The 16,491-nt window shown below is 37.5% G+C and overlaps 1 long non-coding RNA gene across 1 annotated transcript; it reads left to right on the top strand.

The window, feature by feature from the left end:
- The first annotated feature begins 481 nt into the window (after window positions 1–481).
- LOC140145352 (uncharacterized) lies at window positions 482–11,536 on the top strand. The gene is made up of 3 exons (XR_011858025.1): window positions 482–696; window positions 9,301–9,479; window positions 10,876–11,536. It is a non-coding gene; the product is annotated as an uncharacterized lncRNA (long non-coding RNA).
- Window positions 11,537–16,491: the final 4,955 nt, after the last annotated feature.

Here is a 16,491-nt window from a genome sequence, read left to right as displayed (position 1 = left end):
AGAAGTGAAGAGAGGGGGCTTGAAGTCTTCTGCTGGTGGCTTGTAGACTGATCAAGAGCTGTAGGCATTCTTGTATTGTTTGTGATATTTGTACAATGTGTGAAATAAAATACGTTTTTAACAAATATTATGTGTGAATCTGTCTGATTTTTTTACTCTTTCTGATGTTTTAATAAATTTATAATTAAAAGACACAACAAACTGAATATTGTTAATTCCACCGTAAATGATCGTTTTATAATGGTATTCATTTACTTGCCCCTCTCCCCCTGAGAAAAATATCCTTCCGAAACGCCACCACTTTTCTGATTTTCGCGACACTATATACACGTAGTAAACGCCCAAAACACGATACGATGCAATCGGATCATGATAACATGCATATTCATGATCGATAAATGATATATTATTCATAAGTAGTGTTTATTTCCGCATATTAAATAGAGAAGGGTGTGCAACACTCGCCGATTGACCAATCAGAGACCCGCATTATCACCTTTCAATTCTGACGACAATGTCACACCGATGACCTCTCAATAATTTGTGTGATTTGCGTGACCTCGAAATTCGAACGCACTTTCACCCGCGATTTTTACAATTTCTTGCCGGAAATGGGAGCAGGTGGGAGTTTCACTTTGTTTACAAGTGAGATGCGATCGTGAACAACCGGAGATCGGATGATGTTTTCTTAATTTTGTGAGTAATAATCATGTATATTCCAGATTAATTCACTGGGGGACTGATACCCGGGACTGATAGTACATACAAATAATCAACTGAGTAAATTTCACCGAACTGAATAAAATCATGAAATTATTCAGGGACACTGTCAAATGTCAGTACAATACATCAGTGCATCCCGATGTAAGCTTACAAATAAATAAGTGATAAATATAACATGATAATGGAAATGCAACAAGCCATGCGCGGCGAAATCGACGGCATTCACTATTCTACAAGTAGTCATGGTAGTGGCTGGCGTCTATGCATCACAGATCCTGGCATGCATGGGCCCAAGCCGCCTGGCATACCATGCATTATGCATGGTAGTACAGTCAGTAGGCCTACCCCATAGTAGTACGAGGAACCCGGGCATACCGTACTTAGCTCTGCTAGTACGGTATGGGATGATCTGTATACAAAAAGCTAGTGCAACGTCATTGCATGATTTCAATTAGAGTTTGCACTAAAAAATACAAGGCTCCTGTGGCTTAAATAGTTGCATGTTTATCATAATATTAAGTACGCAGCTTCTTGTACTTCTTGCCTAAACAACTATGCTTGAAATTGTAATTAATACTTTTTTATTTATCCAGAATAAATAAAAATTCGGCGCACCAAAATTGAGATGGCACTTCAGTGCAAACTTAAATAGGGCAGCACCAATACGAAAATGTCATACCGATAAATGACGTGTCTGTTTTGCCCGGTTTTTTAAGTTTGCGTTGCGAACTCACCCCATAGTACGTACAGGCACAGCACAGAATAGTCCGTCATGTCCGACTGTACATCATGTCACATGTATATGACTGCCGCAATGCAATGATGATTAGTATTATGAAAGTATACATTTTCACAAAGGAAATAATAAAAGTTGTAATGATTATGAATGACTACAAAATAAAAAGATCTACTATACTAGGATTCAGGATTGGTGATTTTTGAAAGATTGTAGAACAGCCAATAGGTTCAGTCATGTCAGTGGGTTAACCATCCTCCACAAGACTAGAGAGGGTCTCCTGCCCCTGCTGGTTGATAAGGCCGTATAAAATTAATGTTTTGGTTCTCGTCCAGAGGATTTTCATGAATTGATGAGGGAGGGAGGTGTTTTTTTGTTTTTTTTTTTTTTCAATGTAAAATTAGCATTGTCAGTAGTTTTCGGTCTTCTCCAACAGTGCTCGAGGAAACGATGAGGCCCTTTTTTTTTTTTTTCAATTTTTATATTTTGAGGGATAAACCCCCTATTGTTTCACAAAAAGACTTGGAAGTGATGCTTGTTCTCTAATAAACTTATTTATATGTATGAAAATTTCATAAATCATTCCAAAGTCTAAAAAAATTGAAAAATCTATAAAAAAAAAAAAAAAAAATCTGACAAATCCCAAAAAAAGAGGAGGAAAGGGGACTAGAACCAAAATATTAATTTTACACGGCCTAAACAAGGATTGCTATAATTATTCGTTATGGCCAAGAACAGTTAAAGATTGGAACAAACTACCCTACCACATCACCACAATACAAGACTCCAAAGAATTCAAGAATCAAGCAACCAACTATACACTACAGGTATTAAAGCCATAATGTGAGATTTGCTCCACAGCAACGCCCTCAATTTTTTTTGAATTACTACTTTTTGCACCATTCTAATGGCCATTGGTGTACATGCCCTGTGAACGACTATAAAGCCTGAACTTGAGTGCTTTAATTACATTAAAATTTATCATTTATTTAAACCGGGTCGCCCAGGCGCGTAGCAAGCGGGGGGACAGGGTGGACGAAGTCCATGGGCCCGAGGGTTCAGGGGCCCCGAGCACAAAAGCGAAAATTAAGTAAGGGCTGATAATAGAGAGTAGGGCCGGATTTTTATACCATTGGGCCAGATGGGCCCGGGTCCAGGGCAATTTTGGGCCCCCAAATTTTGGAGGCCCCAAAATTGCCCTGTGTATCTTTCTTTTAACCCCAATAACAGCATGTTTTTGGTCAAAATAAGGCAAAATTGTACAATTTTCCACGCTTCGCGCGCATTCAAATTGCAAAATTTATGTTGATCTGGGGCAAAAATAGTCTGAAATTGAATTGAACAAAATATGTTAGTCCCCTTTAGTTAAACCAAAACTTGGCCACTGACTTGAGTGCATGATGCCTTCCTCAGCACGTGAGTGTGGCCTGGCCCAGGGCCCCATAAGCATGAGGCTAAATCCCGCCCTGGTTAAAAGGGCCCGTACTGCTCCTTGTCCATGGGCCCCTGATGCTCTTGCTACGCCCCTGGGGTCGCCCCGGTTTTATTCTGAGCTCATCGATCGAGTACTGAATAAATACGTCTCCTGCGTGTGTATATTGAATCATTGAATAAGTGATGTTAAACTGTATGCATATACCTTGGTAGAACGTCTTGTTTGTACATCCCATCAGCTGCGTGTAGCTCCATCAATAATCATGATATAAATAATACGATTGGCAAGATTATACATTATTGTAGGCGCTGTACGTCAACTTGACGCATAAACTGTGTGTATGACAGCATTCAAGATTTGACTTACGTTTGGCAGACACACGTGTGAAAAAAGTATTTAGGGGTGAAAAGAACCAAAATTCTTGAATGTTTATATGTTTCCAAGGGTAAAATGTCATCTAGTTTCAGATTTTGGCACTTAAAACTCCCTATCTTTTATAGATTTTGAGAAAAAAATCATTTTTTGGTCCGATTTTGGCCGAAAATGGCCATTTTGGGGTGACAAAAATTTTGACTTGCAGATTTCCTGTGAGTATATGAACATGAAAACTATCAAATAGTGCCTAATTTTCTATTCTAATTGTGTATCAAGGGTACAAAATATTAAAAGCATTGAATGGGATCCATATATTTCTTTATTTTTGTAGCAGGGGTAGAAACTTGAGGGTTCGGGTGACAATTGATTTAGAAAAATACACAATATTCGCATCATTTTCAATTTGAAAACGCCATATCTCTACAATGGTATGAGCTATAGGGATGCTTTAAGTGTTTATTTGCTCAGTATTTCATTAGCTAAATGGTGATATAACAAACAAGTAAGCTAGATCTACAGAAAATGCTACCCCCACCCCTAAGGATTTTGAGGGCATGAAAAAAGTCACAGATTTTGCAAAAAAAATAAGTCCTTCAAAATTGGGAGGTTTGAGGCTAAACAAAAGACATGTTGCCCTTACCAATGCCTCCCTCTAGAGCAACATGTTTTTTGTTTAGCCCTGAGTATCCCCATTTTGAAGGACTTATTTTTTTTGCTCCAATTTTTGCTCCAAATTGGGGACTTCGGGCAGAAATATGCCTGTACATTGCTATGGGGGAAATTTTCAAGTTGATAATTATGCATTTTTTATGTCAGATTCAGTTTCTGCACAAAATGTCACCCTAGAAAATGTTCCTTTAAGTAGGATATCTTTCACTTTAAGTTTCCACCATTCTGTCCGCCAAACGCAAGTCAAAGCTTGAACGCTGTCGTATATCACTATTCAGGCCTTGCCGTTTGAGGTGAGCGATCACTCTCGCTCGCCACCGCTCGCCCAAACTCGATTTCTAGTGAGCGATTTTCCACTCGCCATAGACACTAAATATCACTCGCTGCAAATCTCTCAAAATCAGCCATCGAATCAGCCATTTCAGCATTATATCGAGTCTGTGCCCTCTCTAAGCGGAAAAAGTCACACATTTTAGCGCGCTTTCAACATAAATACATAAATACCGTATTAAGACCGAAGCTCTATTTTATTTTTATACCCAAGTGCTAGCGAGTGATAACCACTCGCCTTTAAAATCTAAACGGCAAGCCCTGCTATTTGTCTTTAATATGTCTTGTTTGAATCCCATCAGCTGTGTGAAGCTCCCGATAATGATGATAATTATAGGGTGAGCTAAATTCACGCACTGTAGGCGTTTTACCTCATTTGCGCTCTCTCCGTTTTACCTCATTTGTTTGGCTCGAAATTAAAAGGGGTCAATGTGATCAGTAGCTATTCAATGAAAACTGACATTTAGATATAGGAATTTATTTAATTTTTGATGCAAATCACACATTGCTTTAAGGGGTACTACACCCCTGCCCAATTTTGTGCCTATTTTTGCATTTTTCTCAAAAATTATAGCGCATTGGGGACAAGTAAGATATGTATATTATAGGGCAAGGACTACAACTACTGCAATGGACATTTTATTTCAGCACAGACAACAGTTGTGGAGTTACAGTAAAAAATGAGGGAAAACCAATATTTGATCAATAAATCAATAACTACTTGCTTAATTTTCAGTACAGTAGGTGTAGTCCTTGCCCTATAATATACATATCTTACTTGTCACCAATGAGCTATAATTTTTGAGAAAAATGCAAAAATAGGCACAAAATTGGCCAGGGGTGTAGTACCCCTTAAAGCAACCGCATGTGCACAACCATTCCTGTTCGTTTGGCTTTACCTGAAGTGTTGGGTAGTATCGCTACTATACCGAAAGAACCATGATCAGGGGCCATGATAATCGATTGAGATTTGCTAATAGCCATACACTGCATAGAACTTAGCTCTACCATTGTCTACAGTCTATGCAGGGTGCACAATAGTAATAAATTTCCCTATACTTTGTGTACAAAATGGCCTCTATTCAAATGCCTCTACCTACCTTACGAAGTGACTCAATTTTTCAAAGTGATGTTTTCCTGACTGACAAACAAACAAGCAAGTAAACAAACTAAATTAAATATATTGGTGACCATTGAATTTTCGAGCTACCGGACCACGAATGCAATACACTTTTTTCACCCAATTTTCAAAATAGAAGCACTTGTGATTTTACCTAGAAGCAGCCGGTTTAAGAAATACATGAAAAATCTGAATAAAAGCCCAGAATCTTTTCCAATCTTGGCAGATGCTTAGATTCAAGCCTACATTTATTACCTGGCACAAATTTTTCCCAAAATCTGCACAATTTTTGTGGTTTTTAATATTGATTTATGTAAAAACACCGCAGATCAGGACGGAATCCCACAAGAGACATTATTTGGTGATGTGAAATCTTCACGGACCTCAAGATGTTTGATTTTATAATTTCCTAAGAGTTTTAATACTAATTAACATTATATAACTTCACTTTGAGTGACCGATCACAAGTTGACATTTTTGGGGCCAAATTCAACTTGGCGCCAAATTCAAATAATGTGCTATCTACTGTAGATAGCACATGTAATGGAACAAATTAAAATCAATTTATTTTGACAATGTTGATCCCAATCTGTAGGCCTATAATGTCTGAGACATGAAGTTAATTTGGTAATGCACGCAAACAAACAAACATAAAGGCTGCTGGAGCTCATGACACGGGCCTTGGATCAGGTAAACTTACCTTTGTGTGTGTGTAGGGGGGGTAGGCAGGCTAAACTTATGACAGACAGCAAGACAGACACACAGATATGACAGAAGCAGCAGGGAAAACATGACCACAAAGGCAAATGCACGAATTATACAAGTGTTGAATTACATGGGTCTTTGATCATGTTGGTGAAATCATAAGCTTAGCCTAGCCCCCCCCCCCAATCCAGGCAGTTACATAACAGGGCCACCATACCGATGTTTACTCCATCTCCAATTTGGCTGCCTGTCATAATTAAGCTTAGCCTACCCTACACACACACACCCACAAAAGGTAAGCTTACCTGTTCATGCATTGACCTAACAGTGCCTCTATACTGATATTTCTCCAAGTCTCCAATTTCGGGCCATAACTCACCTTAGCACTGGTAGCCTAGTAAATGTTGCTTTTTTCTGCAATTTTAGCTATAAATTATATGAATTACAATCAAAAACACATCATCAGTCAATATGCAAGTGCTAATCAAAACTTGTTTGCCACAGGTCTAACTTGCTGAATCAAAACGTCTTCCGTATAGGCTCACACACGTACTCTCCCTTGAATAAATTTCCCTATACTTTGTGTACAAAATGGCCTCTATTCAAATGCCTCTACCTACCTTACGAAGCGACTCAATTTTTCAAAGTGATGTTTTCCTGACTAACAAACAAACAAGCAAGTAAACAAACTAAATTAAATATATTGGTGACCATTGAATTTTCGAGCTACCGGACCACAAATGCAATACACTTTTTTCACCCAATTTTCAAAATAGAAGCACTTGTGATTTTACCTATAGTGGGAATTCCAATTGAATGAACGCAGCTTTCAATAGCTGTACTCGATCCAACCGCGATCATATATCGCGTATTTCAAACTACAACGCGAACGCACAACCTTGGATACAATGCTAACCAATCACGAGTGCGTTGGCATGGTTAGATTCACTTCCTCGTTGCTCACGCACAGTTGCACACGCTGGCGTATATCGCGGAGTGTACGCAAATATTCGTCATGCTATTAAAAGCTGCGTTCATTCAATTGGAATTCCCACTATAGAAGCAGCCGGTTTAAGAAATACATGAAAAATCTGAATAAAAGCCCAGAATCTTTTCCAATCTTGGCAGATGCTTAGATTCAAGCCTACATTTATTACCTGGCACAAATTTTTCCCAAAATCTGCACAATTTTTTTGGTTTTTAATATTGATTTATGTAAAAACACCGCAGATCAGGATGGAATCCCACAAGAGACATTATTTGGTGATGTGAAATCTGCACTAAAATAGACAGTCGCTACAACTACATGGTCTGTATGCACAGACAAGCTCTAGTCTCAGCATAGTAAAATTTGGTTCACCTCAAGTTTGGTAGTGATGTCAATTGTCAATGCTTTTATGCGGTTAGGCCGCAAGCATGCCGACAAGTCACACCTGAATGCGGGCATGTAGGCCCTACACTCAGTGAGTTTAAATTCATGTGCAATTCCAAATATGCACATATGTCGATCACTGCCATGTGTCTTGAGGTGGTCATAATTTTTGATTCATCAGGCAAAAAAAATGTTAGGTTGCCCTCAGACTCCAGAGACCGACCCAAAAAATTTTGCTTGGGCTTTTTTTTCAATCACTCTTTTAGAAGCATCAACCTTAAATTTGGACAGTACTAAGGACATTTTATAATTGTTATTCACTCATTTTATCTATTAAATGCATATTTGATAAAAAAAACCACAAAGTATTTACATTTAAATTCAGTCCAAAAACACACCATTTTTTTCCTTAAGGTTGGTCTCATAACTGCTTAATTGTTGGTCTGAAGTATATAAAGTATACATATTTAGAATGGCAAAGACTTGATAAGTTTATACGTGAGGTCAAATTTGGGCCAAAATGCCATTTTTGGCCCAAAATCCCCAAAATAATGGTTTTTGGTCCACTTCTTTTTCGTGCAACGTAACAAAACAATTCTTGGGCAAAAAAATTTTTTGTTTTGTTAATTTTTAAAACTAGATAAAAATATCTAGGAGCCGTTTTTTTATTTTTTTTAAATGTCGACCAACTTCGAGAAATTTGCACAAAAATGATCAAACTGAATTTTCAAAAAAATCATAAAAAGGGCAACCAAACAATTTACTTTGGCCTCACTAAATTTTGATACTCCTACTTCTATTTTTGTTTCATTTCATTTTATGAGAAAAAGTTATTGAAATCTTTAAAACTACAGACCCATTTACAGCAAAAGTATACATATTTGGAAAGCTTATGTTCCAAGCAATGCAACTGTGCAAAATGGAAGTTGATATTCAGGGTGTGTAAGGAAAAATATAGTGTGATATCATGAAAAACCCTGGTTTTACTTGAAATTGATAATTTATTGCATTTGCTATTTAGTACTTGTATTGAATGAAACAACTCAAAAGAAATCTAATTTTGTTACAGGTTACACTATGAGCTTTAATAAATTGTATAGACCACTTGGCATCTGACGTCATTGCCCGGCAGTATGCGCGCGCATTATGGCAATTTCAATTGTTCTTTGCCCTGCAGTGTGCGTACGCATCGTAGTCTGCTAAGGGCACCTGCATTTTTAAATCGCCCGCCACATTTCATATAGTACAGGAAAGCCATTGAACAGTGTAGCGGCTCATTCGGGCATATCGATAGACTTTGTTGATAAACAGTGATGTCAAGTGGTCTGTAGTTAGTTAGCTATGCAATGAGTAACTAAAGAGGTGATACAGGGTGTAAAATAATAAGTAAGTTCATGCACTTCAGGGCTCGGATAGCAACATTTGCAAAGTATTTTTTGTGGGATAAAAATCTTGTGAATTGGACGATCTTTAGGGACCGTTCACAAACACTTGTAAGGGGGGGCCTGAAAAAAAAAAAATGTCATCATGAAAAATATTTGGGCCCCCCTTTACAGACCTCAAACATTTCAGGCCCCCCTTTTTTGACATGAAAATTATGGGTCAACCCCATAGAAAAGCATATAAACTAGATTTTTCCAGGAAAATTTGTGGTAATTTTTTTCAGGGCCCCCCTTAGGAGGGTCAACAATTTTCAGGGGCCCTTTTTGCATCAGCCCCCCTTACAAGTGTTTGTGAACGGTGCCTTAGCTTGTTTTCTTTGTTGAAAGGGATTCAGTGCAGAGTGTACTACCATGTATTTAATATTCAATTTCCTGTAAATTTCATGAATACAGGTAACAGTATCATCAACGACAGGCATAATCATGGTCAACCAGAACCAGCATGATGACAGTACATTGTATTTCAGTTGAGCTGTTGAGAATGAACATCTGCAGGGACTTCTTGCTATGCTTTAAATCAAGGATGATGACTTCTGTTCAAAACAGAAGCAGAGAAAGAATACATGCAACAGGTAATATATTTATTTATGGTTTTTTGGGGGGGGGGGGGGGGGTGTGAAGACAAGCATGCCTGTGTCATATTTTCTGCTCAAGTTTGTCTGTAGCACTGTATGATGTGTCATGGAGTTACTTGAGGGAGGCCTGGGAATCACTCATTTGAACAGTAAACGGAATGAATGAATGAATGAATGAATCTTATCTCCTTAAAATAAACCAAATACAATGAAATTTAAGGCTGTGACCTATCGGGTAATGACGTATTCGGGTACCTGAGGTGAATTTCGGCGGGTAACCTGGTACCCGTATCAAACATATTTTTTAAGTTATTTATTTTTTCGGCTTTGTAGTGTCCCTGGACCTAGAGCTAATTAAATGCTAGGATCATCCAATTTTCATGGCTGACTTATTTAAAAAAAAATGTAGGCCTATGTCATTTGAATAAATTTGTACTCATATGTCATACTCTATTAATGATTTCAAAATTGATACAAATTCAATGAATGAATAAGTCAACAATGAATTATCCTAGCATTTAGCTCTAGGTCCAGGGCCACTACAAACCCGAAAAAAATAAATAACTTAAATTTGGGTAATCACTAATCCGTAAATGGAATTTATATCCGGATAGTGAAAAATTTCATGCCATTTTGAAGCTTAACTGTTGAAATATGGTACAAAAATGGAATAAATTTGAGTAGTGCGAAGAAATGTGCACTGTGGGGGCTAAAATGGTCAAATATGAGGTTAATTTGATCAGAACAGGTGTCAACATTGGGGGGATGATTGTATGGACAATTCCCCAGGCAAAATATTGGGGGGATTTATCACCCCCGGGATCTACGCCTAATCGCCTATGATATATGTTTTTATTTAATGACTTTTTGTTTATTGTTATCCTTGCATTGCAAGCAAATTAAAAAATATACGACCGCTTTTTACAGCGACAGTAGTACTACTTCCAACTTCCAAGCTCTTTCTTGCTCGATCTGATGATGTATACTAGTAGTTATTAGTTTGACAGGATGTACCCTTCCTAGGTTATAGCAGAGAAAGTCAAAGGTCACATTTTTGGTCTAAGGGGTCAAAAATATCAGAGTGCTCTGATTTGGACAAAAGGTGTATCAAAATGTTTGTTTTCATACAACAATTCAAATAAAGATAGGATTTAACAATTTAATGAATAAATCTAGGATATTTCACTTTCCATGTGTTGCAATAGGTGCAGGTCAATAGGCCTCAATGGTATTTTTAACTTGACCTATTTTGAGAAGCTTGATGTGAATCAAAAAATGCAGTACTTGGTCAACTTGTTTATGGTGTGTGCCAATGTTATACTGAAAATGTCAACACCTTTTGTAAATAGGTTATAATCCCCCCTCTCTCTTTCTCTCTCTCTCTGTTTTTCAGAGTCATAGATCCACCATGGATATCCACCTGAGTTCTGATTGATCAGCTCAAGAGAAAATTTCCCTGCTTGTGGTATTAGAGAGTGCATGTGATACATTGTTGTTTGCTGCATTCTTTTCAACATCAGCCAGGATGACTTAAAATGCAGGACCTTATGATTATGTCGGCCATCAATGACGTGGAAGCTTCTGATGCTGATGAAGTAGACCTGGTGCCGGGACCTGGTCCAGTTCGCTGATGTGACTGACCCTCCATAGTAATAACCAATTGAACTACCCTGCCCCCAGGAACTGAGACATCAGCCCTAAGCCCTCGAATTAAGGATCTGAAGGGGCACGGCAACTTTTTAGGGCAAGTTGATAATTGCCTTAGATGTTCACTGAAAAGGCAAGGCAGCAAAGCACTTTGTAATATTTCAAGAGGGCATCATGGCAACTGTTGAAAATTTGAGAAGGGCACCAAGGCAATTTCTCAAAAGTGAAGAAAACACACACAAACACAGATAGATAATTTTATAATGTAGAGGCAGGGCTGGGGCACCGACTGCCTTAGGTAAAGGACATATTTTGAGAGCCAGAAAGCCTTAACCCACAGTCACCTGCTTCCACAAAATGAGCACAAGTCACCAGAACACTAGAAGATCAGTGGCATAACTAGGGGGGTGGGGATTTGAACCCTGCCCCCATGAGAAAGGTAAATTACCTTTCTCATGGGGGGCAAGGGTTCAAATCCCCCCCCCCCCTACGTTATGGTAAGGTAAAGTAGGCCTACTTCTGAGAGTTAATTAACCTCATATTTGGTAATTTTAACCTAAACCCTAATTTTTGCGCGTTTCGCGTGCATGTATTCCACTTTTATACCACATGTCACCAGTTTAGCTTCAATATGCCAAAAATGTTCACGCGCATTTGTACCATAAACTTCTTTTGTCGCCAAAAGGTGCTGGACTGCTGGATTCACTATACTTCAAGACAAATTCCCCCCACGTCAAAAAGAAATCTACGCCACTGTTGCGGGACACATTCACGGTTTTCTGGTTCTGAACCCTTGATATGTATAATTTCCCATGCATGCATCTTGCTCACACAAAAATTAGGAGGGTGTAATTTCATTTCAATGTTGGTCATACAAAAAAAAAAAAAAAATACCAATGTATTCCTCTCATCATGACCTAGTATATCTATGTTACAAAACTATGCAAATTATCTTTACTTTGATGTATCTATTTATTTAATTTTTACAAACTTCAGACACATTTTATGTCTGTGTAGGGGTGGGTGTATGCGTGTCTATCACGTATGTGTGCAATATGACTTTCCACCTTTTTACCTAGAACTCTAAAAAAAAACTTTAAATTTCAGTTTATTTCACCACTGCACAAGTGACCATACTGGATTTATGCAAAGTAGGTACTACTTGGGAATTTCATAGACTTTTTAATTTTTTTATGTGAGCTAGCTTTTAGGGGATGGATGCATGTGAAATGGATTGGATTCTGTTGCAATTACTCCAGATTCCAGAAAAATACAACACTAATTTTTTTGAATTAAAGACAAGATCTTTGCCAATTGAAACATTGCTAAATCCTAATAAATCCAGAGGTGTAGCCAGGATTATTTATGGTCCCCAAACCCCAAAATTTTGTCCCCATTTATCAATTTTTGCTATAGTTTGGTTATTCCCCTGTTTTAATCCTTTAGTTAGTTCTAACAATAAAGTCAATCTTTTTTGTGGCAATTTGAGGGGAAATTAGCCCAAAACATGCAATTGTCCATATTTTCTGTCAATTTTAGTCACAAATTCTAAAGACATGGTGGAGTCTAAGTATTCAAAATCTTTAATACAGACTAAGAGTGAGCTCATAATTAAAATATTTTAAGTTAATGTTGATTATTTGGTTATGGTAAAGAACAGAAAATCTGTTTTCTAAAAAAAAGAATGCAATTAGTCTTAGTACAAGTCTTTGGGTTTCGGATTGTCACAGCCTATGAAAAATGCCATAAACATGCATTATTTTGGCCCTTATTGCCAAAAATTGACCAAAATATTAAAATTTGACTTTCATTAGAACTAAGTAAAGGATTAGGATTTAGGTATGTTTCATTTAGCAAAAAGGGCTATATTTTTCTAGAATAGGAACTAGTGATGGAGTCTCAGGCTGTTAACCTAGGGGGTTATGATTTATAAGGGGGGGGGGGGTCCCAAATTTACAAAAAGTGTGTCAATAAAATTGCAACAATAGGTTTGAGTGGATCAGATTGAATGATATATAGCTAAGGTGTATCTTGTATCATGATCAGATATTGATTAATCAAAAATTTTAGTGGTAAAACGGGCACCTTTTTGAAACAGTATTGCTGTTTGATTAAAATTGATTGATTGATTGGGAAAGTCTATCCTGATCAATAATTTTTTGTACAACAAACTTTATATTTTCTAAAGAAGTCTATCCTGATCAATAATTTTTTGTACAACAAACTTTATATTTATTAAATAATGAATTAATTTCCTGAACAATAACCTGCTTTTTGGTGTGAATTTATTTTGCCTCATCATACATGTACATAAGCGTATCAATAAAGCACCATTTCCCCATTTCCTTTTGCCAGCCATCACTACAAGGCTGAGGCTGGTCGACTGCAGATCTGTCGGAACACGCTTTTCAATATGGAATAAATGCTGACCTCATCGTGACATCATCCAAGCAGTAAAGTTCATTTCCTATTGAAAAAGCATTATCCAACAGATCTACAGTCGACCATTCTGCTACCCATGGTCAGAAAATTGTTTATCTAAATTTGTTGCACAACAGATATTTATTATCGTATTTACCAAATTCCACAAACTTCTGGTCTGTGACGTAAACTTTGACATATGTGGGAACTTTCACGCAATCTATTAAAGCTCATGTAGTGTTTGTGCTTTGACAGTTTTGAAATACCTTGGGATAGCGGCTTTTTTAAATTTGTGAGTTTTCTCGCAGTCCTATACATGAATGAACATAATTATTCGAGCATTTATTATTTACGTGGCATGTGTGTTAAGCGGGCGGGAAAAGCACAAATATTAATGTTCTGTAAAAATGTCCACTTTTACAGTATTTATGTGCCATGGGGAGGGCTAAATTGGGATGAGCAAGAAACAATTTCTGGCAAAAAAAACTACTATATGTGGGAGGCTATACTACAGGCTGTATCAAAATGATTGATACACAAATATTTGTGATATTTGCAAAATAGAATTCTCTTGAAATGACAAAAGTTTATATATTGATCCACAATTGGGTTATTTTGTGTTGCAGTCTTGTACATACTTGTACTTGAAACTTGGGTAATAATCATTTTGATACAGCCTTATACATAGGTATAGGCCTACATGGATATAGTACATAGTTATCAAAAAAACTACCAAATACAAACAAGCATAAGTAAATTTTGGGAATTATTTTATTTATTACATACACAACATTTTGAGTTCTGGATACACAATTGGAATTTAGAAGTTAGTTAAATCTTGTTAAACCCGATATCAATGTATTGTTCTCATCAAAAGGTTTCAGAAAAAGTATAGTTTGATCTGTCTCCGACATACAGTTCCCGAGTTATAGGCAAAAAGGTCAAATTTTGAGGTCCACTGGTGTCCACAATTGAAAAATGCTCCTTTTTTCATCCAATACATTGTTTTGGATGTTTTGTTCTATAGGTATCAATAGGTCAAAATAGGTCAATATCAACATGCAGGACTCAATTGATTTTGATCTTTTTTGCCCATGTTACTAAGGTAACAAAGCACCAGAGATATGGTAAACTTCTTTTTTTTTCTAACTGTTTTTGCAAGTAGAGCAATCTGAGACCATTTTTATTAAAATCAGCGTGAGAGAATTTTTAAATGTGTGTTCCCCCTGTGGAATCCAAATTTTGACATTTGACCTTTTCCACTATAACAGTACATCTGAGATAGGTCAACCTAAAATTATCCTTATGACAAGGACTACATTGACATGGTTTCTAACGAAATTTGACCAACTCAGAAATGTTACCCCTGCATAAACAGCCTTTGATTCATGCAAATTAGGCACTGTTCCACGCTCCTGTGAGATTTTGGCCCAATGGAGTAATATTCTAAGTCCAACATGCTCCAAGAGCATGTTTGAATACACACTGCTCCAGGAGCATATTATATGCTCCTGGAGCAGTGTGCATTCAAACATGCTGCTGGAGCATGTTGGACATGCTCCTGAGCATTGTGCATTCAAAACATGCTCCTGGAGCATGTTGGACTTAGAATATTACTCCAGATTATTCATGCTCCGTGCAGCTCTTCCTGGAGCATAATTTAGGACCAAAATCTCTTTGAGATTTTGGCCTAAAATTATGCTCCAAGAGCAGTTGCGAATAATCTGGAGTAATATTCAAAGTCCAACATGCTCCAAGAGCATGTTTTGAATGCACACTGCTCCAGGAGCATATTATGTTGGACATGCTCCTTGAGCATTGTGCATTCAAAACATGCTCCTGGAGCATGTTGGACTTAGAATATTACTCCAGATTATTCATGCTCTGAGCAGCTCTTCCTGGAGCACTCAGCAGCTGTTCCTGGAGCATAATTGAGGACCAAAATCTCACAGAAGCACAACTACTTGGATATTCTGTGACATTTGATGTTTTTTGCAAGCTTTTGGGAGATGGACCCATGTGAAATGGATTCTGTTGCATTTATTAGTGGGTAATTTCATATTTAGACAGACCTATGATTACACAGTGTATAGTGCTATCTACTGAAGATAACAGACACACTGATCAGCATGCGGTGTAAAGTGCTATCAACTGAAGATAACGTATATACCACTGATTACAGTGTATGGTGTTATCTACTGAAGATAACAGGCACACTGCTGATCATGCAGTGTAAACTACTATCAACTGAAGATAACAGATATACCACTGATTACATACCGTATAGTGCTATCTACTGAAGATAACAGACACACTGCTGATCGTGCAGTGTAAAGTGCTATCAACTGAAGATAACAGTGTACCGTATGGTGCTATCTACTGAAGATAACAGACACACTGCTGATCATGCAGTATGAAGTGCTATCAACTGAAGATAACAGATATACCACCGATAAGTTACAGTGTATGGTGTTATCTACTGAAGATAGCAGACACAAAGTACTATCTACTGAAGATATTAGATATTACAGTCATCTTAAGCTATTTAAATGCAGGCACTTAATTTAATGCCCCCGTGGCCAGATGGGTGCTGACATTACAGCTTGTAGACAGGATGGGTCACATGGGCATTAAATTAAGTGCCTTAAATAGCCTAGGATGATGGAGAGTGCTGATCTACTGAAGATAGCAGACACACTGCTGATCATGCAGTGTAAAGTGCTATCAACTGAAGGGTTATTAGTCAATAAATACAGCAACTTAGTTTTAATCCATAAACCTTACCCTAAATGTCACCCTTACCTGTAACCTAAGCCCTAACTCAGACTCTAAAATAGCAGTCAGTTGGTCACTTTTAGTTCCATTCCATGCATGTTTCAGAATTATTACCTACCAGCCCAGTCTAATTAAAAATGACCCACCACTAAATACACCAGAATCT

Source organism: Amphiura filiformis, unplaced genomic scaffold, assembly GCF_039555335.1.
Source record: "Amphiura filiformis unplaced genomic scaffold, Afil_fr2py scaffold_231, whole genome shotgun sequence".
NCBI lineage: Eukaryota > Metazoa > Echinodermata > Ophiuroidea > Amphilepidida > Amphiuridae > Amphiura > Amphiura filiformis.
The sequence above is the reverse complement of the archived record's forward strand: the minus strand, read 5'-3'. Positions and strand labels throughout refer to the sequence as shown.